The sequence below is a fragment of the Hypanus sabinus genome, chromosome 15 (assembly GCF_030144855.1).
Source record: "Hypanus sabinus isolate sHypSab1 chromosome 15, sHypSab1.hap1, whole genome shotgun sequence".
NCBI lineage: Eukaryota > Metazoa > Chordata > Chondrichthyes > Myliobatiformes > Dasyatidae > Hypanus > Hypanus sabinus.
In genome coordinates, this window is record NC_082720.1 from 57,042,472 (window position 1) to 57,055,914 (window position 13,443).

At 40.1% G+C, this 13,443-nt stretch overlaps 1 protein-coding gene and 1 long non-coding RNA gene across 3 annotated transcripts in view; one reads left to right on the plus strand and one right to left on the minus strand.

The window, feature by feature from the left end:
• The window catches only part of LOC132405245 (protocadherin gamma-A10-like), a 278,617-nt gene that overhangs the window by 85,224 nt on the left and 179,950 nt on the right, over positions 1 to 13,443 (plus strand). The window lies entirely within an intron of this gene.
• The window catches only part of LOC132405555 (uncharacterized), a 45,577-nt gene that overhangs the window by 18,012 nt on the left and 14,122 nt on the right, over positions 1 to 13,443 (minus strand). Inside the window, exons 1-3 of one of the 2 annotated variants that reach the window (XR_009515913.1) lie at positions 7,682 to 7,829; positions 6,311 to 6,396; positions 79 to 180 (exon numbers count right to left, since the gene is read on the minus strand). This is a non-coding gene — a long non-coding RNA (uncharacterized LOC132405555). Of the gene's footprint in view, positions 1 to 78; positions 181 to 6,310; positions 6,397 to 7,681; positions 7,830 to 13,443 lie in introns of those variants that run through there. The other variant, XR_009515914.1, reaches the window with a different exon arrangement.

The window sequence follows — 13,443 nt, forward strand, 5'->3', positions numbered from 1 at the left end:
TGAAACAGTTTCCAGTAAAAAAATACATATTAAGCCAGTATATAATTAAAATCAGGTTATGATCATTCAAATACTTACCCAAATGCTTTAAAATTGCATGAGGATTTCTGCCTGCTTCATAAATTCAACCAGTGATTTGCAATGTTCCCACATTGCTCCATCCATGGCTCTGTCACTAATCTAGAGAGATAAAATCATAGAATTATTAATGCGCAAAGTGAGGCACTGGGAACATGAAGTCTATGCTACAGTAAGCCAGTCCGTCTCCTTCCCTCATTCCATCCCTGTAGTCATGTAAGCTATTTCCATCAAATGCTGATTATGCCCATTTCTAGCATAGGCTCCAGATGACTGCCACTGATTATGTAAAAAATTATTATCTCCAATGTATTCCTAGACCAAGACATTTGATCTATGATCATCTCTGTCAAAGGAAATAGCCTCAGGACATCTCTGCAGATGTTCCTCATGGCAGTGTGCAAGAGCAAACCATCTCCAGCTGCAGATCATGTTCGAAGTAGAGAAATTAAATTATTAATGCACTATATTTTATTCCATTTGCAACTCTTCTGCAAGTGAAGCAGCAGATGGCTACATGCTGTAACACCTAGACAATGTTCAGGCATGGGCTAACAAATAGCAAATTATATTCTTGCCACAAAACTGTCAGAAAATGGCCTTCCCCAATAAAATAGTATCAATAATGTCCCCTTGGCATTCAATGTAATTACTATTACTGTATCTCTCACCATCAATTTCCAGAGTGACTAAAGAGATAAAGAATTTTTTTAAAGATTGTCACATGAACATCAAAACATACAGTGAAAAGCATCATTCAAGAGTCTGTGTATCTTGCAGCAAGTGGCTCACTACCTGACAACCCAGAATACTCCAACTACCTGCCGAGCACAAAGCTGAAGCATAATGGAATAATATCTATGAGCCCAGAAAAGCAGCAAACTGCTTTCAGATAACCTGAACATTATCCTGGAAAAAGCAACCCAATCAGGTGATATTCCAGTAAACAGGCAAACCATTAAGACAATAGGACCATAAGATATAGCAGCAAATTAGGCCATTCAGCCAGCAGGTCTGCAACTTCATAAATCACAGTGATTCATTAGCTCTCTTAACCATATTCTCCTGCCTTCTTTCTGTAACTGTAGACACTGTAATCAAGAATCTATCAAATTCTGCTTGAAATGTACCAAAATCTTTCATCTCTACAGCCATCTGTGCAATGAATTTCACAGATTCACCACCCTCTGGCTAAGGGAATACCTTCTCATCTCTGCTGTAAAGAGATGACCTATTCTGAGGCTGTGTCCTCTGGTTTTAGACTCCTCCACTATTGGAAATATCCTCTCAATATCAACTCTTTACAGCAATGGCACACATTGCTCAAGTATGTACCATGTAAAATATTTGCAGTAGTTATTTGCCTAGAATTCTCCAAAAGTACCTCCCAAACATGAGACCTCTACAAGCATAGGACCTTAATCACCTGCAGATTCCACTCCATGTTGATCTTCTGCTGGTGTACAAAAACACAGAGGGATAGGTTCAACGTGCACGGTCTTTTTCCCAGCATTAGAAAATCATGAACCAGAAGGTATAGGTTTAAGGTGAGAAGTCAGAATAGGAACCTGAAGGTCAACTTTTCTCACTCAGGGTGTGAAAGAGCTGAAAGAGGAAGTAGTTGAGGCAGATACATTAACAGCGATTAAAATGGACATGAATTGAAGATTATCATCATTATGTGCTGTGTTGTATGATGTGGATGATAATGGTTTTCCATCTGTCTTTAATCCGTCTGCCAAGCAAGGGATCATTGCCTATGGGGAAGGTGCCCTTAACTCTGTTGCTCTACCCATGACCATGATTGCTCTTGGCAATTTTTTTTTACAAGTGGTTTGCAATAGCCTTCTTCTGGAGAGTGTCTTTTCAAGACAGGTAAACCCCAGCCATTATCAATACCCTTCAGAAATTGTTTGCCTGGCATCAGTGCCGCATAACGAGAACTTGTGATATGCAGCAGCTGCTCAATGACAATCCACCACCTGCTCGCGTGGCTTCATGTGACCTATGATTTGGGGCAGGAGCAGGTGCTGCACCTTCCCAAAAGTGACCTGCAGGCTAGTGGAGAGAAAGAGTGCCTGACATCTTCTTTGGCAGAGACAAATCTCAACCCTGCCAGCCTATGAATAAAACTTAGAACAGTACACCACATTAAAGGCCCTTCCGTCCATGATGTTATACCAACCTTTTAAACTATTTGAAGATTCAATATATTGCTTCCATTCAACAGAACCCTTGATTTTTCTTTCATCCATATACCTATCTATGAGTCTTTGCAATATCTCTAGTCATTTCCCTTCACCACCACCTTGAAACTTCATGTCCCTCTCTTTCTGCACATTCTTTAGAACTGCATCAAAAATTCTGTATAGCTCTTCACTTATGGACATCACATTCCACTTCTTCATGTTAAATTCCATCTCCTCCTTGACTGGGCGCCCCAGTAATGTAGCAATTAGTGTGACACTGTTACAGGTCAGGCCGTTCCAGAGTTTAATTCTAGAAGGAGTCTCTGTGCTTTCTCCTCGTAGATTGTTTAAGTTTTCCCTGGGCTCTCCAGTTTCCTCCCAAAGAGGTGCTAAAATTGAATTGAACTGAACTGAATTGACTTTATTTCTTACATCCTTCACATACATGAGGAGTAAAAATCTTTATGTTACTTATCGGTCTAAACGTGCAATGTGCAATCATATAATTTATAATAAATAGAACAGTCAATGTAACATAGAAATACACTCAAATCAGCGTGAGTTAATCGCTCTGATGGCCTGGTGGAAGAAGCTGTCCCAGAGCTTGTTGATCCTGGCTTTTATGCTGTGGTACCGTTTCCTGGATGGTAGCAGGTGGAGTACATTGTGGTTGGGTGACTCGGGTCCCCAATGATGCTTCAGGCCTTTATCTTACACCTGTCTTTGTAAATATCCTGAATCAATGGAAGTTCACAAATTCAAATGCAAGTTCACAATGGAAGCTACAGATGTGCTGGGCCGTCCGCACCATTCTCTGCAGAATACTGCGTTTAAGGGAGGTTACGTTCCCATACTTGGCAGTGATGCAGCCAGTCAGGATGTTCTCAATTGTGCCGCTATAGAAATTTCTTAGGATTTGGGGTCTGTACCAAACTTCCTCAAATGTCTGAACTGAAGGAGACACTATTGTGCTTTTTTCACCACACAGCTGGTGTGTACAGTTGACATGACGTCCTCGGTGATGTGTATGCCAAGGAATTTAAAGCTGTTTACCCTCCCAACCTCAGATCCATTGATGTCTATAGGGGTTAGCTTGTCTGCATTCCTCCTGTAACCCACAACCAGCTCCCTTGTTTTCACTACATTGAGGTATAGATTGTTTTCTTGACACCACTGTGTCAGAAAGATGACTTCTTCCCTTAGTTATTGTTTGAGATTAGGGCAATCAGTGTAGTGTCATTGGCAAATTTATTTAGCAGAGTAGAGTTGTGGGTGGCGAGCCAGTCATCAGTACACAGGGAGTAAACCAGGGGACTACATACAGAGCCCTGAGGGGCTCCTGTATTGAGAGTCAGAGGGGTGGAGGTGAGGGAGCCCACTCTTACCACTTGCCAGTGATCTGATAGGAAGGCCAGAATCCAGCTGCTAAAAGGCAGCGTCAAGGCTGAGGTCTCTGAGCTTCCTAGATTAATTTGTCATTGTAAATTCTCTCCTGTTTCGGCTGCAGTTAATCGGGGCTGCGGGGTTGCTGGGATTGCTTTGGCAACATTGCTTGAAGATCAGAAGGGCCTATTCTACACTGTATCACAAAATAAACAAAAATAAATAAATAAATGCACTGTGAGCCCATCTATGTATTACTGCAATTAATTGAAAACTTTCCCCACTGTTTGCCACATCCCAGGTTTGATCTCACTTACATGTTTTGAAATTTTACTCTGTATTCCAAGGTCCATTATGCACATAAATTTTATGAATACATTTGCACATTATATTTTACACATTTACACTTTGTAGAATGTGCTTATGCGCTCGTAGAAACAAATTGTGATCCCAACACTGCAGGTAGGAGCACTGCAATGTGAAATTATACAACAAAATAAAGCATGTTACATCCTGTTGGTTTTTATCCAAGCGGTCACTGAAGAGGTCAATTATGTCAATAAACATTTTATGTGCTAATTTTAAAAACTCTTTTTTAAGATCTACTTTGACAGAACTTGCTGCATTCTGTTCATCTACACCCTCTCTTAAATGTTCAAAAAAATTTTTGATGTGGTCGAACATCATCTGCTTTTACAAATTCATTCTCAATTAGCTCAGATCTCCTGAAGTGCCTGTTTTCTTTTCAACTCAGCTGGAACTCTTCAACAAATTATTTTCTTAACACTGATTTTGAGTAACTGCACCTCAGTAAAATAGGTAGTAGCCCCCAATTCATCATTTTACATATTTCAACTAAATCATTCTACAGCCCATCCTCCATATTAAAAAACTACATAATAACAAATATCCAACAATTTGAGAAAACATGTTACTGAACAAGTGGAGGAATGGGTTAGTAAATTTGCTGATAACACAAAGGTTGGGGTTGTTCTGGATAGTTTGGAGGGTTGCCAAATGTTACAGTGGGACATTGATTGGATGCAAAACTGGGCTGAGAAGTGGCAGATGGAGTTCAACCCAGATAAGTGCGAGGTTGTTCATTTTGGTAGGACAAATATGATGGTAGAATATAATATTAATGGTAAGACTATTGGCAGTGTGGAGGATCGGAGAGAGCTTGGGGTCCGAGTGCATAGGACACTCAAAGCTGCTGTGCAGGTAGACTCTGTGGTTAAGACAGCATGCGGTGCATTTCCATTCATCCACCATGGGATTGAGTTTAAGAGCCAAGAGATAACGTTGCAGCTATATAGGACCCTGATCAGACCCCACTTGGAGTACTGTGCTCAGTTCTGGTCGTCTCACTATAGGAAGGAAGTGGAAACCATAGAAAGAATGCAGAGGAGATTTACAAGGATGTTGCCTGGATTGAGGAGCACGTCTTATGAGAATAGATTGAGTGAACTCAGCTATTTTTCCTTGGAGCAACGGAGTATGAGAGCTAACCTGATAGAGATGTATAAGATGATGAGAGGCATTGATCATGTGGATAGTCAGAGGCTTTTTCTCAGGGCTGAACTGACTAACACGAGGGGGCACAGTTTTAAGGTGCATGGAAGTAGGTACAGAGGAGATGTCAGGGGTAAGTTTTTCATGCAGAGAGTGGTGAGTGCATGGAATGGACTGCCAGTGACAGTGGTGGAGGCGGATATGGTAAGGTCTTTGGAGAGACTCCTGGACAGGTACAAACAGTTCACAAATATAGAGGGCTATGGGCAACCCTAGGTAATTTCTAAGGTAAAGTCATGTTCTGCACAGCTTTATGGGCTGAAAGGTCTGTATTGTGTGGTAGGTTTTCTGTGTTTCTATGAAGCTTTATGTACTACTGTTAGTGAGACTACATTCTACCTGCATTGCAATGATGGAATTTTGTGTAATCTTTTCACTGTAACTAATTAGTGAGAGAGAAATTCTATATATTTTCTAATTTTCTTCTTCCAATACATGAAAAATCCTAGTTTTTTAACCAGTTTACGTACATGCTCACATGCCATCGGGGATCTAAGGACATGCAATCAAATGTACCCTTGTTTCCCCACATTTCTTAACATCTTAAAAGGTATTGAATTGCTTTGCTTGTCCATCCTAAATTTAATTTCTAAATATAATTTCACACTTCACCAGGCTGAATGATATTTTCTGCACTCCTGACTAGTCCATTGATATTTTTCTCCAGACTACACAACAAATGGTGAATGCTTTTGTCATTTGAAAACTAGAAAAGTCTGCAAAAAAGTGGTAGATACAGCCCAGTGCATTAAAGAAAAAGTCCTCACCACCAATGAGCACATCTGCAAAGAGCTTCCCATAAAAAAAAAACAGCATCGATCATTGAGGACGCCCCATGATCCAGTCCATGCTCCTTTCTCGCTGCTAACAATAAAGGAGCTACAGGAACCTAGGGTCTCACACCACCAAGTTCAGGGACAGTTATTACCCTTCAACCATCAGGCTTCTGAACCAGAGAGAACACTTTCACTCACCACAGCATTGAACTGATCATTGAACCCAACCTATGGACTCACATTCAAGTACTCTACAACCCATGTTCTTAGTTTTATTTATTTACTTATTTGTTTATTTTCATTATTACTTACTTCTTTTTGTATTTGCACAATTTGTCTGTCTTTATATACAGTTTTTTTATTGATTCAATTGCACTTCTTTGTTTTACTGTGAATGCCTGTAAGAAAATGAATCCCATGGTAGCATTTGGTGACACATACATAATTTGATAGTACTATTTACTTTGAACTTCAAAACCTCTTAATCTGCTGCCTTACACGTAATTGCAAGTTATTGACATTATGAAATACAATCCTAGTATGGAGTCCTGTGATACCCACAAGACACTCAATCACACTCACCAACAATAGCCTTTTGATCAGATGATTAAACTTTAAAAATGAGTTTTCCATGTGGATCTACGTTAAATATATTTTAAAATCCATATAGGCTACAGGAAATGTGTCATCTCCTTTGACCCTCCTAATTATGACTATATAAAACTTAAATGGGATATTGAGATATAAACATTCTTTCACAAGCTGAAGCTAACTGTTGAAACTAAGGTTTTCAGCAATTTGTGACGATTGACTCATTTCTACCTTTTTATTTATTTATTCAGTGATACACTGCAGAGTAGGCCCTTCCACCCCTCTGAGCCGCTCCATCTCAGCATCCCCCCCAACCCCGATTATCCCTAATCTGATCAAGGGACAATATACAATGACCAATTAACCTACCTAGTATGTCTTTAACCTGTGGGAGGAAACTGGAGCATCTGGTGAAAACCCATGAATTCCTCGGGGAAAACAACTCCTTACAGAATGGCTGGGAAATTTACCCTCAACCCTGGAATGCCTCAAGCTATAATAGCATCATGCTAATAGCAACACTACCATGTCACTGTTAGTGTTTCAACCTAATAAACTATATTACCAGTATTCCAGTTATTCGGCAACAGTTTTATAGTGAAGACGTACTGGAAAATGAGGAACAGCACCTTCACTAATCTCTCCCTTTCTTCTGTTAGCAAAATAGCTATTGTTCATGTGGGCCCATTTTCAGTGACACTGAAAGACCTACTCTCTACGCTCATCTTCATTATTCCCATTATTTTGTGCTTATGAAACTTTCCAATATTACCTGCCTATCTATGTAGTAAAGAATAAACTTCAGTGAATAAAATGCTTATATTTTGATCAAAAAATCCAATTTCTAAATGTAAAGCAAGAAGTATAATCAAGGAACCAATCAGTTAGCAAAACTAAACAGATAAAGTTAAGTATTTAATAATACTAATATATAGTGAGAAGAAAGTATCTGTTCAGACTGTCATTTGGAGAATACTACTGAGTGCACCTGTTTCAGGAACAGTTGTTACCATTCAACCATCACACTCCTGAACCAATATGGTAATTTCACTCCCCTCAACACCGGACAGTTTCTACAATCTATGGACTCACCTTCTAGGATTCTACAATTCAGCATTATTTTATTTGTTTATTTATTGATTGATTGATTTTGTACTTCCATAATTTGGCTTCTTTTTCATATTGGTTGTTTGTCAGCACTTGTGTGTAGATCTTCGGTGACTCTGTTGTATTTCTTTGTTCAACCAAGAATGCCTGATAAGATATAACATCAGGCATTATACATCACCTATCTAGAAAACAATGTTGGCTTTAGAGAGGATACAATCTTACCTGACTTATACTATGGCATGGACTGCTTAAAACTGATTTTCCACACTTATCAATTAAATCGGTCTACTGGTGATACCATAGCCTCTGCACTTCACTCCCTCCTGTCCCATGTGGAAAATGGCTCCTAAAAACAGTGACACATTTTAGGAACAGCTTCTTCCAGTCCACCATCAAATTTCTGAACAAGCAGTGAACCAAACCATGAAACAAAACTATAAATCACAACAATATATGTATCTATGTCTATATATAGATAGATGTGATTTATAGTTTTTTATGTATTGCACTGCACTGTACTGTGCAGAGGAATGACAGATTTCACAATATATGTCAATTATTTTAAACCTGATTCTGATATTGAAACAGGATTCTCAGTCTGCTGATGAACAAAATCTGTTCATTCTTCAGCTCTTTCTTCAAAACACTAATTTTCTTGGCTTTTCATGTTCAATCAATACTGTTATTACACTTAAATCTGCTGCCATCTTCCTTTCAGACAAACTGAAACAATTAATGTTACATGAAAATAAAGCAATCCTTATCTATTATAATTACTTCAAAACCATATCCTGTGATTATGAAATGTCAGTTAGACCATTTCCTCTCAATCTGTCCCAACAAAACTTTAGTCCCTTTCTGATTTTTAAATTGTGTTACAAAAATGGAAAACCATTCATCGCATTATGCCAGTTTCCCACTCATTTCCTTGTATACCTATACTGTATCAATTGCCTGTCAGTTTAATGAGCACCTACACTAGGGATAATTTACAGTAGACTGCCAACTTATCCATCAACACATCTTTGCAATGAGGAAGATTATTGAATTCAGAACTCAGCAATTTAAGCAGTATCTATGGAGAGGAGTAAACAGTCAACATTTCAGACCGAGACCCTTCTTCAAAAGGGACGATAGTTGCTGCCCGATTTGCTGAGTTTCTCCAGCATTTTGTGCATGTGGCTCAAGAATTCCAGCATCTACAGAACCTCCTGCATGAAAAAAAATTAATTACCTTTAGGGAACCTATGTGGTTACAGAACGAAACCAGAGGTCAGGATTTTACCCATATGGGTCCCAGTTATGCCTGCCTTTTTGTTGGCTTTGTGGAACAGTCCATGTTCCAAGGCTATATCAGTATCCATCCCCGTCTTTTCCTTCGCTACATTGATGACTGCATTGGCGCTGCCTCTTGCACGCATGCTGACCTCGGCGACTTCATTAACTTTGCCTCCAACTTTCACCCTGCCCTCAAATTTACCTGGTCCATTTCCGACACCTCCCTCCCCTTTCTTGATCTTTCTGTCTCCATCTCAGGGGACGGCCTATCTACTGATATCTACTATAAGCCTACAAACTCTCACAGCTACCTGGACTATTCCTCTTCCCACCCTGTCTCTTGCAAGAAGGCTATCCCCTTCTCACAATTCCTCTGTCTCTGCCGCATCTGCTCTCAGGATGAGGCTTTTCTTTCCAGGACGAAGGAGATGTCTTCCTTTTTTAAACAAAGGGGCTTCCCTTCATCCACCATCAACTCTGCTCTCAAATGCATCTCTCTCATTTCCCGCACATCTGCCCTCACCCCATCCACCCGCCACTCCGCTCGGGTTAGGGTTCCCCTTGTCCTTACCTACCACCCCACCAGCCTCCAGGTCCAACATATAATTCTCCATAACTTCCGCCACCTCCAACGGGATCCCACCACCAAACACATTTTCCCTCCCCCCCTCTTTCTGCTTTTGGCAGGGATCGCTCCCTATGCGACTCCCTTGTCCACTCATCCCACCCCCCCATCCCTTCCCACCGATCTCCCTCCTGGCACTTATCCTTGTAAACGGAACAAGTGCTACACCTGCCCTTACACTTCCTCCCTCACCACCATTCAGGGCCCCAGACAGTCCTTCCAGGTGAGGCGACACTTCACTTGTGAGTGGGCTGGTGTGGTATATTGCGTCCGATGCTCCAGGTGTGGCCTTTTATATATTGTTGAGACCCGACGCAGACTGGGAGACTGTTTCACAGAACACCTACGCTCGGTACACCTGAAAAAGCAGGATCTCCCAGTGGCCACACATTTTAATTCCACGTCCCATTCCCATTCTGATATGTCTATCCATGGCCTCCTCTATTGTCAAAATGAATCCAAACTCAGGTTGGAGGAACAACACCTTATATACCGGCTGGGTAGCTTCCAACCTGATGGCATGAACATTGACTTCTCTAACTTCTATTAATGCCCCTCCTCCCCTTCTTACCCCATTCCTGACATATCTAGTTGTCTGCCTGTTTTCCATCTCCCTCTGGTGCTCCCCCCCACCTTCACGGATCATGGATCCGTCCCATGATCCTTTCCCTTCTCCAGCTCTGTATCACTTTCGCCAATCACCTTTCCAGCTTTTAGCTTCATCCCATCCCCTCCAGTCTTCTCCTATCATTTCGCTTTTCCCCCTCCCCCCACTACTTTCAAATCTCTTACTATCTTTCCGTTCGGTTAGTCCTGATGAAGGGTCTTGGCTTGAAACGTTGACAGCGCTTCTCCCTATAGATGCTGCCTAGCCTGCTGTGTTCTACCAGCATTTTCTGTGTATTGTTGTTTGAATTTCCAGCATCTGCAGATTTCCTTGTGTTTGTCAGGATTTTATCTGGGTCTCATGTAATGAGGCAGCCTCACTGTCTGTATTACCTTAGCATTGTATTGGTCATCTGAACATCTTTTTAAATCTCTGCTTACCTCTTTTTATCCTGCAATCATGAATCCCTCATTCTCTAGTCTTCCACAATGACTAAATTCCCTCATTCATGGTCCCATACTGAAAAGACTTCTTTGCAAGTTGGAGAGAATGAAGTTATAGTAAAAGAGCCTTTCTCTCAAAGAGAGAGAGAAGCTTTAAAGCTTCACAGTAAATTCATCAACATAGTACATACACAGTATATCAACATACACAATGCTGAAATTCATCTTTTTGCAGACTTTCATAGTAAATACAAACATACAAAATAGAATCAATGAAAGACCAGAGCCAACAAAACGGACAGACCCTTATGTGCAAAGGACAACAAACTGTGCAAATACAAAAATTTAAGATTATAATAATATCTACAATAAATATAGGCAGCATGGAGTAAATGAGGTGCTTGAGGAATATAAAGAATGTAAGAAGAATCTTAAGAAAGAAATTAGAAAACCTAAAAGAAGATACGAGGTTGCTTTGGCAAGTAAGGTGAAAATAAATCCAAAGGGTTTCTACAGTTATTTTAATAGCAACAGGATAGTGAGGGATAAAATTGGTCCTTTAGAGAATCAAAGTGGACAGCTATGTGTGGAGCCGAAAGAGATGGGTATATTTTGAACGATTTCCTTTCTTCGGTATTCACCAAGGAGAAGGATATTGAATTGTGTAAGGTAAGGGAAATGTGTAGGGAAGTTATGGAAACTATGACAATTAAAGAGGAGGAAGTACTGGCACTTTTAAGGAATATAAAAGTGGATAAATCTCCGGATCCTGACAGGATATCCCTTAGGACCCTGAGGGAGGTTAGAGCAGGAGCTCTGACAGAAATATTTAAAATGTCATTAGAAACGGGGATGGTGCCGGAGGATTGGCATATTGTTTATGTGGCTCCATTGTTTAAAAAGGGTTCTAAGAGTAAACCTAGCAATTATAGGCCTGTCAGTTTGACATCAGTGGTGGGTAAACTAATGGAAAGTATGCTTAGGAATGGTATATATAATTATCTGGATATACGGGGTCTGATTAGGAACAGTCAACATGGATTTGTGCATGGAAGGTCATGTTTGAGAAATCATTGAGTTTTTTGAAGAGGTTATGAAGAAAATTGACGAGGGTAAAGCAGTGGATGTTGTCTATATGGATTTCCTTAAGGCCTTTGACAAGGTTCCACACGGAAGGTTAGTTAGGAAGGTTCAATTGTTAGGTATTAATATCGAAGTAGTAAAATGGATTCAACAGTGGCTGGATGAGAGATGCCAGAGAGCAGTGGTGGATAATTGTTTGTCAGGTTGGAGGCCGGTGACTAGTGGTGTACCTCAGGGATCTGTACTGGGTCCAATGTTGCTTGTCATATACGTTAATGATCTGGATGATGGGCTGGTAAATTGGATTATTAAGTATGCAGATGATACTAAGGTAGGTGGTGTTGTGGATAATGAAGTAGGTTTTCAAAGTTTGCAGAGAGATTTAGGCCAGTTAGGAGAGTGGGCTGAAAGATGGCAGATGGAGTTTAATGCTTATAAGTGTGAGTGCTTATAATGCTTATAATGCTTATAATCCAAATAGGACATACATGGTGAATGGTAGGGCATTGAAGAATGCAGTAGATCAGAATGATCTAGGAATAATGTTGCATACTTCCCTGAAGGTGGAATCTCATGTGGATAGGGTAGTGAAGAAAGCTTTTGGTATGCTGGCCTTTATAAATCAGAGCATTGAGTATAGGAGTTGGGATGTAATGTTAAAATTGTACAAGGCATTGGTAAGGCCGAATTTGGAGTACTGTGTACAGTTCTGGTCACTGAATTATAGGAAGGATGTCAACAAAATAGACAGAGTACAGAGAAGATTTACTAGAATGTTACCTGGGTTTCAGCACCGAAATTACAGGGAAAGGTTGAACAAGTTAGGTCTGTATTCTTTGGAGCGTAGGAGGTTGAGGGGGGACTTGATAGAGGTATTTAAAATTATGAGGGGGATAGATAGAGTTGACGTGCATAGGCTTTTTCCATTGAGAGTAAGGGAGATGCAAACAAGAGGACATGAGTTGAGAGTTAGGGGGCAAAAGTTTAAGGGTAATACGAGGTGGAATTTCTTTACTCAGAGAGTGGTAACTATGTGGAACAAGCTTCCAGTGGAAGTGGTAGAGGCAGGTTCAATATTGTCATTTAAAGTAAAATTGGATAGGTATATGGACAGGAAAGGAATGGAGGGTTATGGGCTGAGTGCGGGTCAGTGCGACTAGGTAAGAGTAAGCATTCAGCACAGACTAGAAGGGTGAAGATGGCCTGTTTCTGTGCTGTAATTGTTAAATGGTTATATGGTTATAATAGTAATAATAATAAAAGGAAGAAACGGAGGGGTTCTGTGTAGCAATACAGGACCAATTTGTTAACACAAAAATATGAAAAATACTTAATAAAAGAGTAACAAATTCAAGACAATAAATGCAGAAGATGCCAAGAGAAACCAGAAATGATCCAACAGTTTACTGGACCCTGCAGAGCTTTAACTCAATCTGATTACTTACACAGGCACAATCAAGTGGCAAACATCACTCACCAAAATCTTGCTTTAAAATACAAAATCATAAAAGATACCATAGCTTAGTTTGATCCAGTTACAAGTTTGATCCAGTTTTAGACTCAAAGTCCTGCAAATTATGTTACGACTGGTCCATTATTATGGATAGGACAATCCATAATAACAGTCTGGATTTAATATTACAGGATAAATAGGCAACAACTACTTACTTAATAGATACAGCCATTCCAAACACTCATTACATACAGA